Below are 13,295 nucleotides of genomic sequence, written 5' to 3'. Positions count from 1 at the left end.
CTTATGGGATTTCATCTTACTTTATTATTGTATACTACACAGCCTGTGAGAGACACAAGAGATACTAATACTGGCTGTACTTCCCTCCACTGGGAGCCCAAGGGTCGCGGTCAGCCACAGAGCAGGTGGGATTTGGTGTCTTGCACATTCAGCAGCACAGATGCCAATATGTGGGCTTAAAACGGGTCTTCTACACGAAGGGTAGGATCTCTTCTCACTAAAATACGTCATGTGAATTTTTCACGAGTCATGCATCTCTGACCGAATCAGCCCCGGGGCATGACGACTATATTATTATCAGCAAATGCTCGACTCTAATTTTTGTCTCTTGCTGTGTCTGCTCATGTATGTTCAACCCTTCAATTCTCTCATCTCCCACAGTCAGCCCCCACACTGGGCTGTAATAACTGCGCAGCAGCTTACTTAACCCATGTTGTACAAAGAAAACATCTTGGAGTGTTGAGAATTCACCATCCATGTGTTGGTGCAACACCAGAGGCTCTCCTTTCACTCCTCCTCTGCCTCCTGCGGGGACCTGCGGTTTTGGGTGTTGAATCTGCAAGGGCATTCATACCATTCAATCTATGAATGATTCAGGATAATTGTAATAGGACTTGAAGTCTATCTTTAGTAAGGATATAAAGATGGTTGTAAGCAGTTACTCACTCCTTCCCTCACATGAGAGGTAATAACCGAATAATCTGATTGCACACCTAGCTTTTCATTTTCAGCTGCTTCCCCTCACCTGCATGGAAACACTCTTGGTGTTTGCGGAAATGTTGCAGGGACTTATCGTCTTATACACACAGATTTGTTAATCCTATACCTGCTCCGATGCAGCTGGGCTGATTACCTGATTTGACTGAGCCATAAGCCGCCACACTGACTCACATTACACTCAGATTTTTACCAATTGGAGCCATGGACACAGACACACAAACAAAAAATAGGAAATTGAAAATTACTTTATCAAAGTCAAGCATGTTATGTGAAAGAAATCATTCTGCTTACACTAAGACAGCTGCCTACAATATGTTTATTTTGAACTTGTTTTTTAGAATATTTTGTTTTTAGCCATGCTAGTGGTATGGCTCCAGGGATGGCAATGCCGGTTGGTCCACCACTTTGGTCCAAACTGTAATATCTCAACATTTCCATTAAATTTGGTATCAACAATCATGATTCCCGGAGGATGCGGACTACTGACTTTGGTGAGGCCCTGACTTTTCTCTCTAGCGCCACCATGAGGTTGACGTGTGTTTTTGATTGAACTTGGATGGATTGCCATGAAATTTGATTCCGACATTTATGTTCCCCTCAGGATGAATTGTCAAAGCTTTAGTAATCCTTTAGCTTTTCTGGTGCCATTCTCATCAGCCTCAGTTGTACTTTATTTTTTAGTGCTAATTAGGCAATGTTAGCATGCTAAAACCCTTAACTAAGAGGGTGAACCTGGTAAATATTACCTGCTGAACATGTTAGCATTGTCAGTGTGAGCATTTTAGTATGCTTAAGTTAGCATTTAGCTCAAAGCACCACTGTGCCGAAGTACAGCCTCATAGAGCCGCAAACGTGGCTGTAGACTCTTAATCTTGAAATAACATCTTTATTAATTTTATCATGCAACTTTTAGAATAACATCTGTAAAATTTGTACACTGAGTCCTACACTTTCATCCTCTCCCTCACTACTGTGTTGATGTGTTGACACTGTGTGTGTGTGTGTGTGTGTGTGTGTTTGCCTGCGTAAATTGCAAGTGTGTCCTCATTTGGATTAATTAAAGGAAATCTCCCGTGAAGAATGGGGGCGTCCCAATCTGGCCTTCTCAAGGACAGGCAACCTATCAATAATATCCCAGCCTCCCAACACACAATACTACCACCCACTCAGATGTACACACACACACACACACACACACACAGGCATACCTCATTCTAACGCCATGGAAACAGTCACCCAGTGCCGCTCCCAAGCCTGGTGATCATCACTCTCATTTGCCGTGGAACAAAGGCTGTGAAATTCTGCCCGTTATTACCGCTCCCTTATCAGCGCTCCCTGCTTGCCTCTGCCATGAAGCAGCACTCAGCTCAATTGCTCAGTCATTCATACCACTTTTTTTTTTCAAAGTCACATTTCTATTGTGGTCTGTTGGCTGTTCTTTTGTTGCTGACAACCACAGAGTATGATCCAGCATGAGTCATTACTGAAGTAAACATCATGGCACATTGCGAGAGAGAGCAGCATGTGTTGTTCTGTGTAAGGGGTTGCCCCAGCCAAGATAATTGCTGAAATCACTCAGCTTTATTGGCTATTGGCTTTATTAAAACTGTAGTTTGTGTTTGAGAGCATGCAAGTGAGTAGCAAAATATGATATCTAAATGATATCTATCGATGGGCACAAAATCTCTTCTAATGTTACAGTTTTTCCTGTGATGACGGCTGCCTTTCACACGAGAACCAGGGATTCCATTCACAAGTTTCTATGGTTACAGAGTAAAGCGACAATATGTTGTTGACACCATGGTCACTTAGCTTCTCTCTTTTTCCTTGGAGCAGACGGCAATGTCAAGGTGTTGTTTGGTAATTGGGATTAAGAGGACCAAACTAAAATTGGTATAAAATATGACTGAGAAATACCAAGTTGGTGCAGGCTTGGGAGCATCTGCAGTCATGTATAGACGACAGTTTCATGAAAAGAGGGTTTTTTATGTCTTTTTATACTTCTTAATTTGTTTTTCTCTTTGGTTTGCTATTTGTTTGTTGGTCTTGCTTTCTGTTGTTTTGACTCTTCATTTACTTATTCACTTACTTGGCTGCTCTTGTGCCTGTCTTGTTTCTCCTCCTGTGTCACTCATGAATATATTCATACGAACATCATCAGGGTGAATCTCAGTAGAAAGGAAGCCATGTTGTCAGTTTGGTGTGTTTCTCGTGGTAAACAGAGTTTGGTTCATATTCACCCTGGTTTCCCAGAGGAAAGGCAGACAAAGATATTCCACAATAATCAGGGAAAGCACGAGTGTGGGGGCATTTGTTTTGTGTTTCTATTGTGTGAGTCAAGTGTTAAAGACAGACAGTGATGGAGGCACAGGTCTGTCCTTGGAAGTGAAGCTGAATAACAATAAATCAGCCAAGCCAGATGGAGAGTTTTGCACCGCCAGCACATAACTTGAAAGAGACTTTGTGACAGGTACAATTGAGATTGACACAATGTGCACATCTGAAGCCAATAGTCAAACAGTCCACATTTTGGAGTGATGATGTTGGGGTAGATGCTGGATGCTGATGTCGTGGGGAATATAAATGAAGGGGAGTGCCATCCAGGTTGTGCTTTATTATTTATTCTTTATACTTGATTAGGATTAGCTGACTCCTCGGTGACCACTAGTCTTCTTTCAGTCCCAAATGAGAGACAGAGAGAGAAAGAAAGGGTGTGCTTTTCATTCTCTGTGTGAAGGCTAGAGGGAATAGCCAAGGGATTATCTAAACTCATCCTTTGTGCATCAAAACTCAGCAGCTTGAAACTGGAGTTTTCAGTCCACCTCCAAATGACCTCCTTGCAAAAAAAGGGGAAAAAAATCTAATCACAAAGTCACAAAAAGACATTTTCACTAGTTGAATTCAGCTCCAGAGGGAGAAGGAGCTCCCTCTTGTGGTTTCAGGCACTCTTTGTCCATCTCTTCACTAAACAACAGCCCCACAGTAACCTCTTTCAATGTATCTGAGGTCATTTACAGCTCAGTGGGTGACCAGTGGAGTAAAACAGCCAACTGTTAAGATTCTCTTCACTCTGCGACGTCCTAAAATGTTCCTACTTGTAGCACTGTAAGCCACTTTAAACAAAAGTTTCCCCGAAACTGCAAATGTTATCCCATGTTGTTGGAATTCATGATAACACTCATTGAGGCTGACAGTTTTTTTTGAATTCCAATGCACCAAGTAACCTCTCTTTACCCTGAATCTGTCTCCGTCATACCGCTGCTCAAAGGGCTTCTGCGGATCACTCAGCTGAATGGTAAAGGATCTGCATCCCAGAAAAAAAACAATGTTTAAGTCACAAAGCCGCTTTCTGCTCGACTTGCGCTAGTAGTGCTGCGAGACATCTCCATGGTTACAGAGTTTGACTCAGACAGCAAGGTGACGCGTAGTCATTGAGGATAACAGATGAGAGGGGATAGGAGGAGAGGGGGGGATTCTCTTTTTCATGTGAGGTTGTTGTGCTGAGAGCTATAGGAGCCTGCTGAGTGCAGCTGAATGTGACAGTGTGTGTTTTGGAAACAGAGAAAAAGGATTGTGAGCAAGCATTTGTACTGTATGTATTGGTGTGTTTGTATGTGTGTGGGAGGTGGAGAGAAGAGTTTTTCCTGTGAGGTTTTCCTGGTTTTATGTGTGAAGGAAAGGACACACAGGCACAGGAGAGGTGACAGGAGAGTAATTCTTATTCTGAGTAAATTTCTGAACACACACACACACATATGCCTCTTTACCACTACTACCCCACTTTCCCATCCTCCCTCAGCCTCCAAGCTCAGATGGATGATGTTATCAAGAGACTCAGGGGTAGAGGGAAGCAGGGAGCTTGTAAGAGATCCTTTCCCCTGTGTTGTTATCTGCATATGTACAGGCAAGCGCTGGAGCAGCCAAGCGCCTGGCGAGTTATTTGCAGCACTCAGCGCATCATGAATATTAACTGTTACAGGGTCCACGCTGCGTGTTTGCTTCTCCTTCCTTCCTCTGGCCTGTGGGTCGAGGAAGTGTTGATTATAGGGCCTTGGCCGGGTGATTAACACAGTGATCGCTACTCAGGCGCAGGGGCTAGCACACTTATCGGTAATTACACTTAGCCCTGTTGACTGCTCTCTCTGGCGCTCTCTCTCTGTCACACATGAAAGCACACACCCCTGCAGGAACACAGAGCTGCTCAGCTGAAAATGACTCAAAACATAATAAATGTATCTATTGTAATTACATTGTTGTACTTTGGTATTATGGCTTTTGTTCCTTTTTAAAAAGGAATCTTTTCACATGCAGATATAGTAATGAGCATGTGTTTAGATGTATAATTTGCACAAATATACTCTATACAAATATGCATACTGGGAAAGCCCTCATGTGCATGTTTATGTGCATTAGTGTGTGTGAGTGCTGCGGAGGGTACTGGCTGTATTAATGGGAAGCCTGCTGTTCTCTTCCTCTCAGGGGGGGAGGGTGTCAGAGTTATATAGGTTAATAATGTTGTCACGCCATAAGGGCCGAAGGTTTGTCCTCCCCCAGAAACACACGCATACAGAAACACATGCACACACACACGATGCAGTGCACACACAGAAACCTGCACACATACTTTTCCACCACCATCTCTCCTGGTGGGGACAGGACGTGGAAGAAGGACATTGTTTGAATTGGTTTCTAATGTAAATATATACATCTAGATCATCATCAGAAAGGTTCATTGTCATGGTAAGACATTGCCAAAGCAATTACACAGCAACAAAGTAATGTTAACAGAAGACAAAGGCATAGAAATAAGCAAACCTTCTGCTCTGGCTGTCTCATAGCTCAGGCATGTTCTTACACATTTTACTGCCAGAAGAATTTGTTTTATTGGATTTTCTCCCACTAGGAGTAGTATCTTTTGTTTATTACTGCAAGTTTTAGACTTATAAATTGGTTTTATTTCATAAATGAATTTTGCTCCCATATCTTTGTAATTTTGAAGGTGTAATAGGAAACAGAGCTTTGCGTCTGCCTCACAGTTAGTACAGGCTGTTCTCCCCTGCAACGCCAGGTCTGCCTGCAACTGCCTATTCTCTCTCTCTGTGTTTTTGCCTGACATTTGTGTTGTGAAAGACACGGACAATGATTGGCTGCAAGGTGGCTAAGAGGGCAATAGTGATGGACAGATTACAGAGGACGGACAGAGAGAGCCAGATAAAGAGAACACTGACTGGCACGTATAGAAGTTTGCCAGAAGTGAAAAGAGCTAAAAGTGTTGATCTCACTATGATTAATCAAGACATTGTCCTAAATCTCAGTTTGTTCTTTGCATTAAATGCTTTGTGGGCAGTGTGCGTGACTTTCCTCACTGCCCTTCCTGGGAGGCTTGGTCTCAGCAGGAAACACTTTTACATCCAACATTTAATTCACAAAACTGCTGAGTTCCACAGAAATAGCATCAGCACACTGGGAAATCTTTTTTTAATACACTGATGAAGTATTGTTGAACAGCAATCATATCTTTCCTGAAGACTATACTGGGTGTAGAAATCTGATATCAGAGGGAGAGGGCTATCTTACAGGATATACAGCAGGATGGACCAAGCATTAGGTATCTATTTCAGTCAGCAGATGACTCAAGGATCCTATCGGAGCTTTAAATAAATTCATTAATAGACTTGATTGAGAAGGAGAGCTGAGGGATTTCTCCCAAGGTTGAGTCCACAAATGGCCTTGCTAGCTTGTGATGTCAAGCTTAGCAATGGAAGCATTGCTATTGCGAGTGTGACTGTGAATTCATTGTGTGGCAGCTTGCTCATAAATGTTAAGTTTACCTGAGTGCTGTTGTGCTGTGCTGCATTGTGGCCTAAAAAAAAGCTGCACTGGTCAGCATTGCTGGATGTCACTCACCTGTAATTGGCCTTCCAGTTTACTCATTAATATAGATGAATACAAAGTTTATTAACTTTATGAACTTAGATGAAAAAAAAATCATTAAATCATAATAAAGCAAAAAGCAAATAACATTTTATTACCGCGTTTTCTATTTGTAATACTGTACTATAGGGCTAACTAGCTCTAAGAACAATGATGCTCCTGACAATTCTACATGGATCATCAAGTGGAGAAGATGCTGACTTTTTGTCTGGGACATGTAGCTTTAGCCTCTTTTAGCTTCTGTGTGCATTCAAAGACCCATTGTTTTATAATCAATCATCACTGGAAGAGGTCGCTTCTTCTGGACTTGTCAGCATTCAGTTTGTGTTTATTTGACAGGGTAGAAAGTAAAGGTGGACAAACTGTGCACTGCATTGATTTTGCTGAACTTTTCAGCTTTCCATTTGTATTTAGTTTAGTCCCATTTGACTGTAGTGTTAGGCAAAAGTTTGGAAAATTAATCTTTTGTCTCAACGTTGCAGGTAGTCTGCATTTTCTACAAGTATTCTTCTCCTGAAAACAATAAACGTCTGGTTTGCTGTCTCCTCCATACCACCAAGATGTGAGCATTACATAATAAGTCTGATTCTTCTCTATACTGTTTGCCATCCCTCAGGACAATGATTTAGCAACAGTCTTAATGGGACTCCTGTAATGTGTTATTTGAACAAACACCAAAGGGGGAATTGTCAGTACAATGTGTTCACTAATAGGTCATTTTAAATCTATGATATTTCAATATGCTAATCAAGGTGACATCACTCAACCTAAACTCATCTGAGCTGTAATGGAGCGCCACATGCTGTGTTCCCTGTTCTGACGAACGCACTTTATAAATATTTTATACTAGCCCACTTTCCTCCCCTTTTCTACAAAAAAAAGAAAGTCACACACAAACAAATATCACTCCAGTATAAATAAAGCCTGGAAATGAGCGAAAGGGCTTTGAGGGGGAGAGTGAAAAGCATACAAACAATGTGTTTACAAGAATGGGAAGAAAAGGGGACAAAGTTTGGTGACGAGATCAAAGGAAACATAGTACACTAACCATGAAGGAAATACACTCCACCAGTAGAAACAGTGGAATAAAGTGTGGTTGGTGGAGGGACATTCCTCAAAAATGTAGAAGGGTCTTTTAAAATTTCATTTTAGTATTTATTTTTTGGTTCTTCCTCGTTTTTCTCCTCTTTTAATGTTGTGGCTAAATATTAACTATTCTCTCTGGAAGCAAAGGGTGCGGGTGGCCTGCAAGCTGATGAGAATTGGCTATTGATTAAGGTTCCCAATGCTGTCAGCCCGCTCAACCATTTTTTGTGCTGCTGAGAGAACCTCACAGCCTCAGCATATAATGTTGGCTGAAACCCTCAGAACCCCTGCCGTTGCATGCCTCCAGCAAGGATAATATGAAAGTGAGAGAGAGTTCTGTATCTCTTATGGATTTTTTTACCACAAAAAAATCAACAGGAAATATAATTGACATGCAAAGTTTGTCTCTCATACTGATTGTAAGGCACCTCACTGAGATTGACCCTGAAATTGTGACTTTAATCACACCATGCCAATACTCCTGACGGTTGCCAAACACAGAGGGACACATAATATAGTCTAGCTGCCTGATGATAAATTAAATTGTAAGTGACACAGTGTGGTGATGCTGTGGTATGCCAAGACAAATGGGTTATATCCACTGCAATTATTGACTGCTCTGAGAGCTGTCAAAGATATATGAACAGCTCGATAGTTTTTCTTGAAATAATAAGCCTTCATTATCATGCACTAAACTCCCACTGGAGCTGCCAAAAATAGTTAGCCAGATGGACACTGGAGTGGTTTCTCTTATCTGATTTTGTTGCAAAGTTGTAAAAAAAAAAAAAGAAAAAAAAAAGATGGGATATATTTCAATTGCACAATTTCAAGGAATTCAGTTGGATCAGTTTTGTCCAAATCGTAACGACTGTGGCATTCCTCCAAACCTCTCCAAACTTTGAAGGAGCTGTGGGACAAAACAGTGGACGGCACCAAATATCACATTCCCCCTCTGCTTTTCTCTCTCTGTGAAGTCTTTGGAAACTAGCCATAGAAAAGGCACTTAACCAGCAGAATCTTGACAGAGTGGGAGGGAAGATGTCTCTCCTCCTTTGTTGATTAATGTTGAATCTCTCTAAGGGTGCATGAATTCAAGTCATACCCTCACAATCCATGCCTTATAAATCTCTCTTTAAGTATGTGTGCCAGGTTCCTTAACAATGCTATATTTGCTCAGTGGCATCATTAATTGCTGGTAATGGTTCGCTAACAGAATTTGTGCACATGTAGGAATCAAACCTTGCTATTTGGGTCCTCCTAAACCTATTTCCAGCATATGGAGCCATTGGTCTGAATAATGAAGTGAAATTGCCCGCTGGTACGTGTAAACTTAGTACGGTAATTCATTAAATGAACAAATTATACTTTGTTTTTATGCATGCTTAAAGCAGTGTACCCATGTGACACCCAACACTCGCGCATGCACAAGGGTCATCACACTGGAAGAGATACAGTCTCAAAAGATTAAATAGCACACAAGTCCTGGGATCAATCGACATTACCATAGCCATAATCGCGTGGATTGATTCCGCAGCAAAAAATGATCATAGCTGAGGAATGGCTCAATTTGTCCAGCACAAATTGATGACACAAGAGGGAGGGTCAGTGGGGACCTCAGTGGTGGATCATGGTCCATAAGAGCTCTGAGCAAGGCGATCAATAGGGGCTTGCTGGACCTGGCTCAGTGTCCATAATGTGATGTGTACACAATCGATAGCCTCCCCCAAGCTGGCAGTTGGGCCACTGGTGTGGCGCGGGTTATTTTTCTTCCCCACAGCATCCTTCCTCCCTCAAACTAAGGAATGATGGGGATGCAGGCAGAGGAGGTGAAGTAGGGTGTAACTGTGCGACCACAGGGCTGTCACTGATGACAAGACATTTAAAGAGGAGTTAGTGAGCCTATTGACTGCTTCCTGTGGGAACTAAAAGTGGATGGGGAAAGGTGATTCTTGCAATTTAAAGAGTAGCAGCTGAGATGACAGGTGGCTGAAGATGGAAATCAACAGAGGCTTAGAAGAGAGGCAAAGAGAGCTCTTAACTCAGTGGTTCCTGCGTATTCTCTCCTCTGGATCAACTTCACACTTTCTGCTCAGGTCTCCCAGAGGATCTAATACTACCTTAAAGGAGCTGTGGAATTGAAATTGCGAGGGTGGGTGTTGGTGGCTAAAGCGCATTCACTCCCTTGATGCACAAGAGATATTCTTCTAAACTGCTGCCTACGCTGTTGCTGGCAATATATTTTAAGCTGTCCCTTGAGGAATTGAGCCAGCTGGGTTTTGTTTTTGTGAGGACATTCATCAAGCGATTTATTTTTTCATGATATGTTTTATAATGTGCTCAGGAGTAAAGACCAAAGTATCCGGGGGAAATCCTCGGAGTATTGTATAAAAATAAAAGTCATGTGACATTCAATAATTCTCTCTCTCTCTCCATCTGTCTTTCATCTCATTGTCAATCTCAAAGTGAAGCACTTTTTTTCCAGCACAGTCATGCTAAGCAGTCTTTGCAGTAGAATTGGTGGAGGGATAGTAAAAGAGCCAGAATAGCCACAGACAACTAAAGCATGTCACTCATCACCTAATCATCTGAAGACATTACCCTCCCGTCTAAGCCAATTAGGTATCATGACTGGCCTGACCATGACCTGACTATGGTATCCTGAGGTCAAAACATTCACAGGAACAGTGGGAAGGAAAGATGAAGATAGACAGAGGAAGGTGAGAGAAAGGGATTACATAAAGTAAAACCTGTGCCATCTTCAACTTGAGGCCATTTTTAAATACAAATCATGGCTGACTTTGGACAGCTTCCTGTTATTCAACAATGTGAAATTTAATTGAGCTGTTTATCTTCAAATTGAGCAATTTTTAGCCACAAGTGGCATATTTCTTAAACATTGCTTTACATTTTAGCTGTTAAGGACAAAAGCAAAAATCTTTTCATATATCCCAGTCAAATCATAGAAAAGATGTTGCTCTCTAGTTATCATATCAGACAATACTGGATACATGCAGGGAGCTTGGTCAGCAGGTAGCATTGATTAGTTTAGTAAAATGATCAGGGTACTAGTGACATTTGAATCCCTGTTTACCTATTTGAACTTGTGTTCAAAGCACTGCTCCAGAGATTTGAAAGTGTCCAGTTCAGTGAAATATCTTGTTTCATTTCCTGTCTGTTCGCTTTCCTCCACTCTGGGTCACTGCCAGGTCAGCTGGCTTGGCTGTGCTCACTTCCGTCTTTTAATCCACCACTCGCGGCATTTGATGCTATACTTAATGCCACCACACATGCAAATCAGGGGCAAAGAAGACTGAGTCCAAGTAATTGATCTTCTTAACTACTCCCACTCAGTTACAGTAGGTTAATGCAAGCCACCTCAGGATTGCTCATCCTCACGCTCAAATGCCATTTGCTGGTGTCCATGAGCAAGGGGTGCATAGGTGTGTAGGAAGGTGAGATTGCATGGGTGAGGGTCAGTGAAAACATTAATCACTTTCTCTCTGTGTCTGTGAGCGTGTTTGTGTGCATGCCCACGAGTCCATTCATTCAGCTGTTCATAGTGCCGTTTTAAAGGGCTCATTTGCTCCAAAGTGTGGAACAGTAGAAGATTAACTGTCTCCTCTGAGGCAGTTAATGTGAATCTAAATAAAGAATAGTGGACCTCTAAAGAATGAGTGACCTTTTGCCTGTATTTTCAGAAATCATAGTAATTCTTTGTACTGTGTCTGAAAAATCAGCTACGTAAGCGAACGTCAGTAAGCCTATAAACTGAGCGAATTCATTATCTAATGCTCTAATCTACTCTTCTACCTTTGGAGCTGACTTGGTGCCAAGGTGTTCTGCAACAGGAACACAAGCAAAGGTCCTCTGATCGAGCGGCTTGGCACCAGGGGGTGAGTCTCAAATAAGGTTGCCAAAAAGTTAAGGGGTATGGAAATCTGCAATCTGTGTCCTTACTGTGACTCCACAGTCTTTCAGCTCGGTGCCAGGCCAGGCCCAGGTTGCCTCACTTAGCTGCTAATAGGTTTAACCAAATCAGCACCAGCATTCATTTAGTGGTAACACTTCTTCTGCTGAGCCATGACACCCCCTTGTCTCTATTTTGCTTTCTGTCTCTATCCTTTTTTTCCTCTTTCTTATAGAAGGAATTTCCTTTCTTTAAAAACATTCACATTTGTCTGTTTCAGGCAGTGTCACTAGCCTATTGCCACTTTTTTTCCCAGTGTGTCAGTGATAGCTAGAAGCTAATGGATAGACCATAGAAATAGTTGACCCCTGAACACTTCTGCAAAACCCTTGAGCTCCATCCCTGCATGATATTCACTAATACGTGATATTTGCTAAATTAGGGAAGTCTCACGGGAGATGCAGCGACTGTCTCCAGGCTGCACTGTGTAAATTTATGTAAGATAATCAGTGTGTTCTGCAACTTAATGCGGTTTGTGCTTTGTATTCAGGGTGTCTTGTTTTCCTATCTTGACTGAGACTCTTCAATCTTTGTTCATTAGATTTTAATGCTCAGGTCATAGAGGACTTCACACAACAGAATGCAAATTTTTCCATGCACTGGATTTCAGTTGATTGTTGATGTTATGCTGCAGGAGTGTAGAGTGTAGGACAGAGACTGTTCACCTGTGTGGGTTGAGAAGCTGGGCTAAGCAGAGCTGAGCTGTGGAAAAAGGACATCAACTAATCCCAGCAGCATTGTAAGGAGTTATATCTGGTGCTGGTGAAAGGCAGAGGCTTTAATAAAATATTGAGAGGTACTACAGAAGAAGAGTAAAGGGACGAATGATGAGACAATCATGTAATACTTCTCACTCTGTACCAACAAGGCACACATACTCATCATATAACATGATGTCACAGTCAAACATAAATTTCCACTCACCATATAGTGCTCACACACTCTCATTTTATAAACTCAGTCAGAACATCTAAGGCCGGATTTAATCCATCAAGGTCAATAAATCCTGGTCAAGGTAAAGAGCCGCAGTTGAAACGCAGCCTCATGCTGCGCTGACCTCATAGGATTATGCAGGATGTTCTTACTTATCCCCCTACTGAGCAGAAGGCACAGGAAACGATATCAAAGCTTTAGATTTCCATTGTATATTTCACAAGAACAAACAGTTGTTTTCAAAAACTTTTTTACAGTTACTTTTCTTTTATTACTGAAAGGAATAAATTATATTTTAAGACAGATAGAGGGAGTTTTAGACTGTTGCCAACAGGTGGAGCTAAATTCCTTTCATCTATTGTAGCTGGGATCTCACACACACACACACACAGACAGACAAACACACTCCTCTATTTCCAAAATAGATGTCTGGCCTAGTTATTTTCCATTATTTAAGTTTTCTCCTCATGTAATAATCTATGCTGCAATGCTGCATTCATTCAAAGAACTCATTTGGTACCTTCTTTTGTCGTTTTACATTACCATGCTACCTTCCTTTGTCCTTATAAACAATACTGTGACATGCTTTATATTCCTAATATACATAAGGACAGCTCATTTTCAAGAACACACCCATAGTGCCTATTAAGCAAAG

At 41.7% G+C, this 13,295-nt stretch overlaps 1 protein-coding gene across 1 annotated transcript in view; it reads left to right on the top strand.

The window, feature by feature from the left end:
• kcnb2b (potassium voltage-gated channel subfamily B member 2b) overlaps window positions 1–13,295 on the top strand; it is a 79,375-nt gene that overhangs the window by 59,899 nt on the left and 6,181 nt on the right. The window lies entirely within an intron of this gene.

This window comes from Siniperca chuatsi, linkage group LG19 (assembly GCF_020085105.1).
Source record: "Siniperca chuatsi isolate FFG_IHB_CAS linkage group LG19, ASM2008510v1, whole genome shotgun sequence".
In the NCBI taxonomy this organism is placed as follows: domain Eukaryota; kingdom Metazoa; phylum Chordata; class Actinopteri; order Centrarchiformes; family Sinipercidae; genus Siniperca; species Siniperca chuatsi.
This window is presented reverse-complemented; position numbering and strand designations above follow the sequence as displayed.